At 41.8% G+C, this 14,543-nt stretch overlaps 1 protein-coding gene and 1 long non-coding RNA gene across 21 annotated transcripts in view; one reads left to right on the forward strand and one right to left on the reverse strand.

Moving 5' to 3' along the window:
• The window catches only part of utrn (utrophin), a 311,025-nt gene that overhangs the window by 151,163 nt on the left and 145,319 nt on the right, over positions 1 to 14,543 (forward strand). The gene's annotated exons all lie outside the window — the stretch shown is intronic.
• Positions 5,331 to 11,235, reverse strand: LOC141380611 (uncharacterized). The gene is made up of 3 exons (XR_012398918.1): positions 8,936 to 11,235; positions 8,518 to 8,800; positions 5,331 to 8,221 (listed from the first exon to the last, which is right to left on the reverse strand). It is a non-coding gene; the product is annotated as an uncharacterized lncRNA (long non-coding RNA).

Raw genomic sequence — 14,543 nt, forward strand, 5'->3', positions numbered from 1 at the left:
TTTACTTGCCCTGCCAAAAATTTCACTGGCACCACTAAAATAAATATTCTGCGGGTACAATATAGCAGTATGGAAAATGTGCAGGTGTTTTTTTGCAAAACAAAAGGTGGCAGTCTTAAAAAACTTAAAAATCCATGCAAAACATCACAATTTTTTTTGTGTTATACCCATGTAAATATCTGTTTCCACAACGTTAGAAACAGACGTTTCCTTTTAGCCTCGCAATTTGATGTTGCTGTCATGTTGCCATCTCTTCACTGTATTGGTTTTTACCAGGTTGTGGAAAAAAAACTACATGCTCACAACATAAACTCAGATAAAAGAAACCAAAAAGCATTATAGTGTTTACGACTTCACAGAAAAGGTAGCCTTCAAAGAGCTAAAAGTAAAAAATTTTCTCGATTCTAAGACTGTATTTGCACGCAATTGAAAAATAGTCGCAGGCAAATTTAAATCTTGTGACAAGGCAGCACAGGCCTGATCGGGCTAATAACGATTCCCTCTACTGTTCCAAACATCTCTCACGCTGGCCCCGGGCCATTGGGCAATCCTTATTGTTGAGCTCTGCGCGATCGCCGATAAGTCGCAGATTCCTGTAAGATATTCGGCGTGCTGAACATCTGGAGCTGTCGACGATTCAAATCATGCCGTGTGAATTGAGTTCTGACTGAAAATAACATCAGCGATCGCCTATAGCCAATGAGAGAGCAGCATTCACTTGTGTGTGTACGTGCTGGCCAGCGGGAGACTGGGGGAGAAGTTAAAAGCGCTCATTTTCAGTTTATTTGGAACCAAGAAATGGAGGAAAAACTAGTGGAGGTTTGACAGGAGCACCTGAGTCTGTTTGACAATTCATACTGAAAGTTAAAAACGAAAGTTGAGGAGAAATTGCTAATTCCCTTTAAACCCAGGTGAGCAAATATGCACTTTTTCTACCCCATTAAAGGCTTCTTTCTCATTATGTAGTTAATAATGAAAGATATACGACGTGTTTTTGTCTGTGAGACATAGTTTGGACGGAGTTGTCAACGATCCTTCCTATAGTAAAGTCATGCAATGTGAAAGTCCCTGTCGCCGATCCATCTTGCAGTGTAAACAAAGCAGCCATAAAACGCTAGCCCAGATAGTCAAGCAGTGTGAAAACATCTGTCACACGACTACTTTGAAAATCATGCAGTCTGAACTCGGCATAAGCCCGAAACATCACTTTTGAGGGACTGTTTTCAATGAACGCAAACTGTCATAGTTTACTAAAGATACAAACCCCTCATGGCACATCAGCTGCACCTTCAGCAAACCTGTTTGGCAAAATATTTGACTGCATGTCACTGTATCCCAAACGATATAACTAAAGCTATGTCCCCTGTGCTGATATATCTTCCTTTTATTAAAGAAGACATGTTATTTGAGCCCCAGAACTATAGAAACTGTATTATGCTAAAAAACAAAACTCACACACACTCAAAAAAGGCACAGTATCAGGATCAGATCTGTATCGGTCGATACAATTTTTGTATCGGATCGGTTCCAATAAAATGGTATCAGTGCATCCCTAGGATAATCCAACGTAAATAGTCTTTTTGAGGTGATCTACTTACCTTTGTGTTGGAGTCTTAGTTTATACCCCTTGATTGTTTACTTAAAATGAAGGAGTAGGACTTGCTGCATATATAAAGAGCACTAATAATGGGACCGTTCTTTAAACTGATTGAATGGATGTGTTTGTGGGGGCTGTGGAACCTCTGGCCACCCATGGTTGAGATGACCCTGGACTTGGCTCAGAGACTTTCCTTGTCTGTGTGTGCTGCTTCTGAGGTTTTAAGATAATGGGTGCATTAGCAGTCTGCTACGGTACACACACACACATACCGATACAGGCAAGCACACACCAGCTAGGTTATACCTCTTTCACACTTAGTTTTTTCCTTTCTCAAGTGCGCACACACATTGTGAGTCATGTCTGCTCCTCCCTTCACTTAAAGCACATTTGTACTGATGTCCATTAGCGAGAGCTGGAGTGGAAGTGCTACATTTGTGTGTGTGTGTGTGTGTGTGTGTGTCTGTGTGTGTGTGTGTGTGTGTGTGTGTGTGTGAGTGATTGTGGATCAGAGCGTGTGCCAGAATGAGATCAAGATTAATCTGCATTTATGAGTCGGATGATCAAAATGTGCCACATTTTAGGAAAACGACGCGTATGTGTGTGCGTATGTAAACCTACCCTGACATTGGGTGATATATTGTCTGTCCTTGGACAAAGATGTCTGGGAATTGGCTGTGTGTAGAGGCTCCTCTCCTCTTTTTCAGTTTCTTTCCCTCTTGCCTTGTCTCTTGTCAGACCACCTCTCATGTCCTCTTCATCTTGTTTGCTCTCTTCTAGTCGACTCTTTGTTTTCTGCTCTTGTCATTGTCATCATGGTCTCTCCTCTTCTAACTGTGTCTCATCGTTTTCCTTCATGTCTTTCCTTTTTTCAGACCTCCTTCTGTCTCGGTCTTGTCTTCTCTCTTTTCTATAGCCTTGTACTTGTCCGATTTCTCTCCTCAAACCTCCTCTTCTCTTGTTCACCTTGTTGCATCTCTTCTTGTTCCACCTCTCATGTCATCTGTCAGTTCTTTGCAAGCTCTTCTTGTCATCCAATATTTTGTCTTACATTTCCTCTAGTCTAGTCTTTCTTTCTCATCTTTTCCCCCTTGTCTTCTTTCCTGTCTTATCACCAGATGAGTTTCCATCCTATCAAGAAGCTAATCTTTTCAGAGTTGTCTCCAAATGCAAATTTGGTAGATTTCCATCACATTGTTAGAGCAGCGGACTGTAGTATTGGTAACCTCCCTGCTGAAAAATCCAGCTTAAACCAGCCTAGGCTGGTTGTCTGGTTTTAGCTGGTTGACCAGGCTGGTTTTAGAGGGGTTTTGGCCATTTTCAGGCTGGTTTCCAGCCATTTCCAGCCTGGTCTTAGCTGGTCAGGCTGGAAAATGACCAGCTTGACCAGCCTGGTTTAAGCTGGACATAGCTGGTTTTGGCTGGGCACCCAGCCTGGCTAGGCTGGTCAAGCTGGTTTTAGCTGGTCATCCCCCAGCCTGACCAGCTAAGACCAGGCTGGAAATGGCTGGAAACCAGCCTGGAAATGACCAAAACCCCTCTAAAACCAGCCTGGTCGACCAGCTAAAACCAGCCAACCAGCCTAGGCTGGTTTAAGACGTTTTTTTGTTTACACAACATCTGCATTTTGAAATCACGGCAACAGCTAGAGATTTGCACGTTGACGCAATGTTTACAATGTTAATCCTATACTTCCAGATTTGTTCCCGCCGCAGCCTCGCTTTTGTGTTTTAAAATGCCGGCCATGTGAAGTAAGCGTATTCTTCACATTAACCCTAGATAAGTCCTAGAATTAAAGGTGGTTAATTAAAGGAATTTTATTTGAAATCATCCATTTCCATCATTCGTTTATCCAGCCATCCTCTCTTTTTCTCCTTCCCCTGCCTCATCCCTCACACGTTTGTTTTCCTCCATGTCTGTAACTCCTCAGTCTAATTTGTTCTAGTGCTTTTATCAATTCTCTTGTATTTGCCCTTCTTTCTTTCACTCCCAGGTCAAGTCTTCTTTCGTATAGGCTTTAGCTCTACTAGCCTCTTTCCTCTTCTTGCTTTTCTTCTCCTCATTCCCCTTCTCATGTCTTTCTACCTGTTTTCATCTTCTTTTTTGTCTACTCTTTCTTCTGCCTGCTTCCCAAGTAAGTTCTTCTCCCTTATCACCACTCCTGCTCTTCTTTTTCTTTTCATATACTCTTTTTTCTCTCCCTTTTCAAATGTCCCTTAAGGCTGGTTTACACTCAAAACCTCCACAAGTTTTCTTGGAAGCTGACAGCAAGTGTGGCACCATTGCAATATTATCTGAAGTTTGCTTTTGCATGCACGCCGCATCATTTCAGCTGGTGGATTGCACAACATTTTTTGTAACTCTGTGCATGGTTATAGCAGGGGTTCCCAAACTTTTCAGGCCGCTACCCCCAAAATGACAATGCCAGTGACTCGCGACCCCCAATATCCTCTGAGGTGGTTATAAATACAGAAATCTTGCATGGACCCAAGTCTATTCTTCTTTTAATTTTTTTAATGTATGAGAGCTTTAAATGGGCCACAAAGTTTAACCGGGTGTTATGAAATCTGCTGCATCTGACGCTATTGCTGTGTCTTTAATATAATTTTAATAATAATAATAATTTTAATTATAATTTATATATAATTTTTATAGAACTTTAATACCCCAGGGGTTGCAATCCAATAGAAGTAGTGACTATAAGCTACTATAGTAACTATATATGGTATAAACGACTATTTTTTTCTCTTCAGTAGGTTATGGATAAAATATGGTAATACTTATGGTTTAATAAAAATAAATAGATTTTTGAAAATCACCAGGCGACCCCCCCTTCATTGTCCCGCGACCCCTCGGGGGGTCCCGACCCCCACTTTGAGAACCATTGGGTTATAGGACTTGTCTGGCCAAGCTGGGTGAATGTGCAAGTGCAACACCTTTAGAAATCTAAAACAATGGCCTAGTGTGAAGTCCTTTAGGCTTCTTTTGTTAATCTTTGATTAAAAACAATGAGTATATGTTGTGCACAGGCGTTTTCATAGTATATAGTGGTTTGCATTAAGCACACAGCTGGTTTGTACACACCCATTGGCCACTTTATTATGCACCCCTTACTAGTACCAGGTTGCACCCATTTTTGCCTTCAGAATTGCCTTCATCCATGGTGGGATGGATTCAACAAGGCACTGGGAATATTCCTCAGAGGTTTTGCTCCATGTTGACATGATAGCATCACGCAGTTGCTGCAGATTTTACGGCTGTACATCCATGATGCCGATCTCCCGTTCCACCACATCCCAAAGCTGCTCTATTGGATTGAGATATGGTGACTGTGGAGGCCATTTGAGTACAGTGAACTCATTGTCATGTTCAAGAAACCAGTCTGAAATGATTGGGGCTTTATGACATGGCGGAGACACTGTGCTCATAAAGAGATGGACATGGTCAGCAACAATACTCAGGTAGGCTGTTGAAACCATGATCAATTGGTACTAATAGACCCACCACCACCACCAGTCTGAACCGTTGGTATAAGACAGGATGGATCCATGCTTTCATGTTGTTGACGCCAAATTCTGACCCGACCATCCGAATGTGGCAGCAGAAATGGAGACTCATCAAATCAGGCAACAATTATCCAATCCTATCAATCCAAGCCTTTGAGAAGTGTAAAGTGGCCGGTGAGCGTATATAAAATACAGCCCACATTGCTTATATACACAATTGTATTAGTGTTCTCCAATGTTGTCCTCAAATTATTTGTTTTATTTATAGTTAAATTCATTCATTTAGCTACTTAAACCACTGACTTTTTCACCATTGCTTCATCAGGACAGACTCTTAAAGTATGTTACTCAAATTCGCCCCCTGTTGTTGCAAATAATAGTACAATAGCAAGTGTGTCAAGTATGAAAGCCTCCACAACTCGTGACTGTGCACTGGCAGTCAGCGGAGGATCCTGTTTCAGAGCCAGGCGGAAGTATAAATCAACATTTATTCAGTTAATAGTATTTGTAAATCTCTGCTTTGCTTCTCATAGTTTCTCCTCTTCTTTATTTGTATCCTCTCCTCTAGTCTAAGTCTTATTTTCTCTCTTCTGCTTCTCTTGTCTCTTCTCATTTTAATCTTTGTCTCTTGTATCGGATCTCCTCTCCCTCTTCTCTCACTTCTCCTTTCTTCTCAGTTTACCCTTGTCTTTAGTAGCCTTGTTCCTTCTCCTCTCCTTTCTCATATCCTCTCATATCTTCCTCTTTCCCAATGACTCTCCTGTCTTCTTACATCAGTACCGCAATCTCTCTGCCTTCATCTGGTCTCTCTTGTCAAGTCAAGTTTTCTCTCTTTCCTCTCATCTCTTCGTTTCTTCTACTCTTCTTCTGTTCAATCTCTTATGTTTTCGTCTAACCCCTTTACTCTTCTCCAGTCTGCTGAACAGAAAGCAGTCACTTGTTGTGTGCCTCTCTTCCATCTTCGAGTGTAATTCTGTCCGCTCCTGATCAATAAGAGCCTGTCACACACATCTTCATATACATACATGCTTTTCCCCGTCCTGAGCTGCGCTGATCGATATGTACCACTCTTACCAACAAAGGCTCAGGTGTTCATTCATCTGTTTCTTTCGGTGCTATCCCTGGCTTTGGGGTGGCAGTCGAGGCGTGACATCGAGAAATGATGGCTTTCCTCATTGCGCTCATTTGTTTCAGAGCTCTGTCCATGTAGACAGCAGCTCTTTCATCATCCTGAAGCTCTGCTCATGGGTCATGTCTTATATTTGCTCTTTTCCATCCGTCTCCCCTCTTCTGTAGTTGTCCTTTGTTCGTTTTTACACTTGGCTTTATCTTCTGCGCTTGCTTGGAATTTCTTCGTCATTCTCCTTGCATCGTTTTGTACTCTCGCCTACCATTTCCTCTACTCCTTTTTTTTTTCTTATGAGAGATTAATTCAACGGCATTGGCTTGTTTTTCTTCTCTGCCTGTGTGTGTCGACCGATTGCTTTAACACACTGAAAGAAAAAGAGCTTTTTTGCGCTTTCAACAGAACGTATGCAATTGTTGGAGCAGAACATTCACAAACGTCCGAGTTTATGCTGTTTAGTGCAACACCAGTGAGTTCATCCATTTCTCTCTGCCTCTTTATTTTCTTCAGCCAGTGCATTTCAGGTCTTTCTGTAGCACTAAACTGACTGAAAATAAAATAGATAAACAACACAAAGGTTCATTATTGGACAGAGTAAAATGCCTGTGGATAAATATAGAGGCAGCGTTCTCCTGGGCACAGAACCAGGACTAAAGTCACTAAAGATAGATAAATATCTGTTGTGGGACCCACTAAATAATTCATGTACAGGAAAGAGCAACGATGAAGGAAAAAAGATGTGTAAAACAAAAGCTTTCACTGCACACACATATATAAAGGATCTCTTGGCAGATTCCCGTTCTGAGTGTTGTATAGATCAGACCCTTTAAAACCTTGTACTTGTGTCATTTCTGTTGGGGATTAATGTCAGGACTTCTAAACGGATCGGAGCAGAGGTGGGATTGACCTCACTCTTCTGTCAGCCAACTTTCTCATTTCTATTGATCATGTATTGATCAAACATTGACCAAGTCCTACCTGACAAGGCTTTTGCAAGCCTTCACTTAGGATTACCTGATGCTCCGTGCACTAATACACATCAGCCAAGAAGATGTTAGCTTGGACTGCAAATCCTCATAAATCTCTGAGATTAAAAAAAACTACTGACTGTGATTCTGCCACCGTATTTGAAAGCGAAAGATTGCAGGATAATTGTGATGCTAGTCTAAATCACCTCTCGTTTCTTAACTGTATGCATGACGTTTTCATATTTAATTATAATAATAATTCTTTACATTTATAAAGCGCTTTTCTGGGCACTTTACACATAGTGGGGAATCTCCTCATCCACCATCAGTGTGCAGCATCCATCTGGATGATGCGATGGCAGCCACACACCAGCTGATTGGTGGAGAGGAGACAGAGTGATGATGCCAATAATGATATGGGGAGGGTTAGGAGGCTATAATGGACAGAGGCCAGTGGGATGACGGGGTGAAACCCCCACTCTTTTTCGAAGGACATCCTGGGATTTTTAACGACCACAGAGAGTCAGGACCTCGGTTTAACGTCTCATCCGAAAGACAGCGTTCACTGAGCAGTATAGAGTCCTGATCAATATACTTGGGCATTAGGACCCACACAGACCGCAGGTTGAGCGCCCCCTGCTGGCCTCACTAACCCCACTTCCGGCAGCCACCTAGCTTTTCCATGTGGTCTCCCATCCAGGTACTGACTGGGCACAGCCCTGCTTAGCTTCAGTGGGCGACCATGTGAGAGTTGCAAAGAGCGAGCTGACAATTGAGGAAGTCTTATTTATTTTAGTGAGTTTATGATGCATGCATCAAGAGTTTTGTGATATTCCATACCACCCACAGACAGATGAATTAATTGTTGCAATAACTACAGAGCTGCCAGGGTGCTTTTATGCCTTAGGCTAGAGAAAGACTCTCAGTGGTCGGCATCCAAAAAATTCTAATATTGCCTGTGATTACTACAGGGTGTCAAGTCTTTCTCCTTGGGGGCCACTATTCTGGAGAACTCAGCCACAACCTTAATCAAACTTATCTGAAGCAACTAATCAAGGTCTTTATGATCACTGGGAACTTACCTCCAGACCTGTTTGTTGAAGTTAAAGGGCAGGCTGGGACTAAACTCGGCAGAACTTTGGATTCTCAGTACCAGGATTGGGCAATCCTGTACTATTTCTACCTATGGCTTTACCTTCTCTTTTACATCTACATCGTTACAGTACCTCTGCTTATTACAATCCTAACTGTATTCTAGATACGTCTAGCTCTAACTTGCTCCAACATATTTGCCTTTAGATTTCTAGTGATCATGAAGACCTTGATTAATTCATTCAGGTGTTTTATTGAGATTGCAGCAAAGTTTGGCAGTGCGGTCAACAATGACCCAACATCCCTCAATGACAAATCATAGGACATATTTAGTTAACGTTTTTTGTTCTACATTTTATTAATGTCCACATCTACACCTACCCTAACCATAATCCTATTTCTTATTGCAACCTGCTGTGTTTTTTAATGTCTAAATCTACACCTAAACATACCCCAACCCAAAACCTACCCCTTACTGTAACCTGTTTTGTTTCATTGCCTTTATCTACACCTACCCTAACCCCAAAACCTAGTCCTTACTGTAACCTGTTGTTTTAAAGATGTTTACATCAACACCTACCCCAAACCCTAACCCAAAACCTACCTCTTACTGTAACCTGCTGTGTTTCATCGTCTATATCTACACCTACCCTAACCCCAAAACCTAGTCCTTACTGTAACCTGTTGTTTTAAAGATGTTTACATCAACACCTACCCCAAACCCTAACCCAAAACCTACCTCTTACTGTAACCTGCTGTGTTTCATCGTCTATATCTACACCTACCCTAACCCCAAACCTACTCCTTCCTGTAACCTGTTATGTCTTCATCTACACCTACATCAACCCTAACCATTCCCCTTACTGCAACCTTTTGTGTTTTATAAATGTATACCTCTACACCTACCCTGATCTTAAGCCTACCCCCTAAGACCCCAGTATACCTCAAACGAAATCCAAAAAAGAACTGAAATGACATCATTTAAAATAAAATCTGGCCAAAACTAAGTTTGTTTGTTGTTTGAAACAGCGTACCATTGCAAACTTTAGGGTAGTTCGTTTTAGCTCCCTAACACCTTTGAGCTGCCATTGGTCTGTGACAGTTATGCAAATAGTCGGTGTGTCCTTGATCTCTGCCACCTTCAATGTGCTTCATATCCACACAGTTCAGAGTCAGACAGAAAACAAGCAACATTAAGTTACGAGTTAGCAATATTAATGTAATAAAGGATCAAGTATCAGAGCTAGTACAGATATATCCGCACCTGTATTATCACGCACTGTGAGATTTTAAAGACTCACACACTGAAGGATAAACACAAACGCATCTTTTCAAGTCTGATAAAGTTCTCAGCATGGTTGCATTGAATGTCTGTCAAAGGCAAATGGAGAGCAATGTGACATGCTATGCTGGTGCTTCTTGCTGCAGAAGGCTGTTTGCATTTATATTTGCTCTCATAGCCAACATTGTTGTTGTGTTTAGTAGTCCAACCGAGCGACGTGATACATTTACAACCCAACCTACAGCAGTGCTGGGGTGTCAAAATGTTCATATACCACCACTCAGCATTTTCCAACTTCGTTTTAACCTCAATTAAAGAATAAAAATGACTTTTTCAAGTATACCAGGGCCTTTACACTCACAAAAACAGTGTTTATTGCTGTACAACATCATTCATTCATTCATTTTCTTGTCGGCTTAGTCCTTTTTTTAATCCGGGGTCGCCACAGCGGAATGAACCGCCAACTTATCCAGCACATTTTTAACAGCCGCAACCAGCTGCAACCCTTCTCTGGAAAACATCCACACACACACATCCACACACTCTTACACTACGGACAATTTAGCCTACCCAATTCACCTGTACCATATGTCTTTGGACTGTGGGGGAAACCGGAGCACCCGGAGGAAACCCACGCGAACGCCGGGAGAACATGCAAACTCCACACAGAAACGCCAACTGAGCCGAGATTCGAACCAACGACCTTCTTGCTGTGAGGCGACAGCACTACCTACTGCGCCACCGCTTCGCCCTTGTACAACACCATGTAAAATGATACTATGTGTATGTGCAGATTCTCAGCAGCTGCCGCTGAAACACTTCCAGCCATAATCAACGTACTAGTAGTGAAAGTCCCTCTTGAATTTAGTAGTCTGAATCTAGTGTGTCTGTAGCTGGATATCATTGTATGAAATCAAACTTTTCCTACTTCTGTCTTTTATCCCCCTCCGCCACCTTGCCTTCAGCATCCTTAATTTCTTCCCTTCCCCTTTTGCACTCAATTAACGCCCCACATTCCCAGACAGCCTGTATTTTTGGTTTGCTCATAGTATTTTTAATATAAAGTAAGATGTCAACGTGAATAGCTTTCAATAAAGAGCCGCGAGGGTCTGCACTCCAGGCGTGTGCGTATATATATATATTTGTATATATTTAGAAAGATGTCAAGGCATGCTGGGATGGAGTCTAATCAGGAGATCTGAGCGTGCTCTACTATGATGTCACTCATTGGAGCACCGTGGGATTCTGCTGTCATAAAATCCCTCTCATTTCCACCTTCTTTGAGGCTGAATACAAATACGACTGGAACACGTCCTTCCTCAAGACATCACACGCGAGCTCACATCGTGCATACACTTTCATATATCTCTGAATAGACTGAGGAAATAGCTCAAAGATGAATTTTGAATTGAATTTTCTCTCACACAAATAAAATAAAAACATTCCCACACACGCTGCTTTTTCTTGGCGCTGGCTTCCAGAAGGTTTAGCGTGACAGGTACTCTTTTTCTCTCTCAGTCTGACTCTATTTTTTGGCCCTTCCTGTCACTCTCGCTCCCATTCTCACAGTCATTAGGAAGACACTGTTATGCCCTGGAGTGCTGTTTGCTGCATCGCTCTCTCTCCCCGGTTCTATACTATCTCAATGCTTTTAAACTTACTGGAAAAAAAAAATAAACTTTTTAATGGCATTGGCTGTGTTTTGGAAGAGTGCAAACAGCCGGTTATAATAATGTTGCTTACTCTGAAATGCACACACACACACACAGTCTCTCTGCATCTAATCACTACGAGCGTTTGGCTTCAGATAATCCATCCTGCTTATTCAGGGTCAGTTCGATAGTGTTCAGCTCAAGGTGGAGAGGCAGACACAAGCAAGCTGATCTTTGATTAGATGTTGTTCGACTGCAGTCTCTCGCAAGACGAGACACACACACACACACACATAAACCCACGCACGTAAACACATACTGCAAGCTCAGTTTGTGTGTTTGACCCATTATACGCATAAGAGGTGATCGTGTTCGGCCCGCAGGAGAGAATGCTCCATTAACTTAATGCTTATTGGGATGTTAATGGATTGGGTCATCACTGCACACAACATCTCCTTGTGTAAATTTGAGTTTTTATCCTAACCTGCTGTGACGGCATTGAGAAACGGGGCATGTTTGATGTTGGGTTTTGTGTGTGTGATATTTCATGGTAGATCTACACGGTGAAATCTCATTGGCCCACAAATGGATGTGCAGAGGTTGTGCACACATGTCGAAATCACTATGACCAGATTATTTCTAAACTGATGTTTACTCATTTCTCTTGTGCCTTTATTTTGCTATTGAGATAAAAAAAATGTTTGTTATTAGTATATCATTGTAAAGCATAGATATATACACTGGATATCGCATAGCATGCGTCAATAGCGCCGCCACATTGGTACAGAGCTCCCAGGACAAATGTCATTCAACCGCACTAGTCAAGACAGTGTTATTACGTGAAGATGCGGGACTTTAGCGCTGTCTACGGGTGTAGTAACGAGCAAACAAAGAAAACAAAGCACAAAGGCAGAACATTTCATAGGTAATATTAAGTTTTGTTCTGTTTTTGTATGTTCTGAACTTTTGTGCTAATCAGGTAACGTTATTGATGATAACAGTCACTTACTGCGTTCACCATATGGCAAAGCAGCTCCAACTCGCACTAAACACTCGGCTTATGCTAGTTTTGTCGAATAAAATCAGCAAACAATGCAAAAGAAATATGACAACGAGATGCTGCGCTGCCAGAAACTTGTATTATTGTCGGCTAACGTTAGTGAAAGAGTCATTCACAAACGAATCGCTCCCTCCGTCAGTATGAGGAGTGAAAGCAGGAGAGGAGCTGTGTTTCAGGACATGATTAGATCACATTTAACAGAGAGAGTGAATAGTACATTTCTGTACACACAAACACAAGCTTTTTGTCAGGAATGCCCGTGCGGTCACTGATGCATCAATGTAGAAAAGTGATGTCAAATTATAATTTTCGTAATTAGAAAAAAAATTACATACTAACATCCTGGAAAACTCCCGATCATATATATATGTGTATATGTTTATATCTCTTCGGATGGCCACAGTCCTCCACTGCACCTTGGTCCCGCATTCATTTCAAAGGAGCGCTACCCTGTACCAAGATGGCGGCGCTATTGATGCATTCCGTCCAATAGACAACAATAGGCCAGGCGACATCTAATGTATATATCTGTGATTGTAAAGATGTTTCAGCTTTAATCAGAGAATGAAATAGTATCTGTGTTTATTAGATTGCATGAATATATCGTTTATAAATTTATGAACATGGGGACCATGCTCCAAGTTCAGTTGTGGCCTGTATCTCAAGAGTTCACACTTAGCTGATGATCCATCAAAAGCTTGTTAGGCATGCTGTCCCGGGAGAGAGCCCCGAGCTCAAGGGATCCTCGAGCCCAGGGCTTCCTCTCTGTATCCCCGGGGAGTGACACATACAACTGAGGTAAGATCCAAATGCTGGTTTATTCATCGTCAGGCAAGCAATGGTCAATACAGGTGCAAACGGGTATGTGTAGGCAATCCAGAATCATAATTAGTAACAGGCAAGAAGTCAAAAGGCATTCGGCAGGCAGGGAGAACAAGAATACAAGGCTAGGTCGAAACAGGAAAACTAGACAGGAAGAACGCGTTGTAATGTGATCAACAGATAAACAAGACTCAGCCCACTGAATGGGTGAGTGTGTGGCTTAAATAGTGTGTGCAATCAGTCTCTGACAAACCTCAGGTGGTGTGAATGTAATCAGTTTAGATGAGGAAGCATGTGTGCCGTGACCGGAGTGCATGTATGAAAATGTAGTCCAGAAATGGCGGATTTGTAGTCCATGGTTATCGAGAGTGAAATCCAGCGATCTTATGAAAGACGATCGCTGGTAATCGTGACACTCCTGTTGGCAGAGTGAGAGGGGAGCCTGAGCTCGGTGGATCTCAGAAACTAAAGCTAAGCAATTTCAAAATCTAGAAATGAATAAAAACTAGTAAATCTGCCTTTAAAAACTAATTAAAATAAACTGAATTTAAAAACAAAAAGTCAAAATGAAATAAAAAATTAGACTAATGAAAAATCCAAAACGATTATACGCTTGATGTAGTCTAAAGTAAACTGTTATTGTTTTCATTTACATTTGGAAAAAGGTCGCTGGGTTGCTGGTTCGATCCTCGGCTCAGTTGGCGTTTCTGTGTGGAGTTTGCATGTTCTCCCTGCGTTCGCGTGGGTTTCCTCCGGGTGCTCCGGTTTCCCCCACAGTCCAAAGACATGCGGTACAGGTGAATTGGGTAGGCTAAATTGTCCGTAGTGTATGAGTGTGTGTGTGTAAATGTGTTGACCCAGAGATGGGTTGCGGCTGGAAGGGCATCCACTGCGTAAAAATGTGCTGGATAAGTTGGCGGTTCATTCCGCTGTGGCAACCCCGAATTAATAAAGGGACTAAGCCGACAAGAAAATGAATGAATGAATTTACATTTTTGTTGAAAAGTCAACTTCTGTTTAGCCCAGCGGTGCGATCTGTGAACAGTTTAACTATCAGAAACAATAACTGGTATTTTTCTTTCGCACTAGTGTTGGAGTTACTCCACTTTCCAGCTTTAAATGCATTGAGAAAGCAGTTTAACATTGCAGCGATGAGTCTTTAGTAGAATTATTTAGACATATTAATAAAACATATTGGCTATATGTTCACATGAGCTTGCTTATAAGACATTGCGGCTGCTGGTTCATGATTAACGTTTTGCTTTTCATACATGTTGAACAGCTGATCTACATTTCTGCTTGAGCTGATATGCCACAATCTGTTGTATTTGAATGTTCCAGCCTGATGATGCAATGGTGACATCATAATCACTTAATTACCATGGTAACCAGCAGCTCAGTCTGACCTGCTAAAGGCATGTCGATGTGTGGATTATGG

The sequence above is a fragment of the Danio rerio genome, chromosome 23, assembly GCF_049306965.1.
Source record: "Danio rerio strain Tuebingen ecotype United States chromosome 23, GRCz12tu, whole genome shotgun sequence".
Taxonomy (NCBI): domain Eukaryota; kingdom Metazoa; phylum Chordata; class Actinopteri; order Cypriniformes; family Danionidae; genus Danio; species Danio rerio.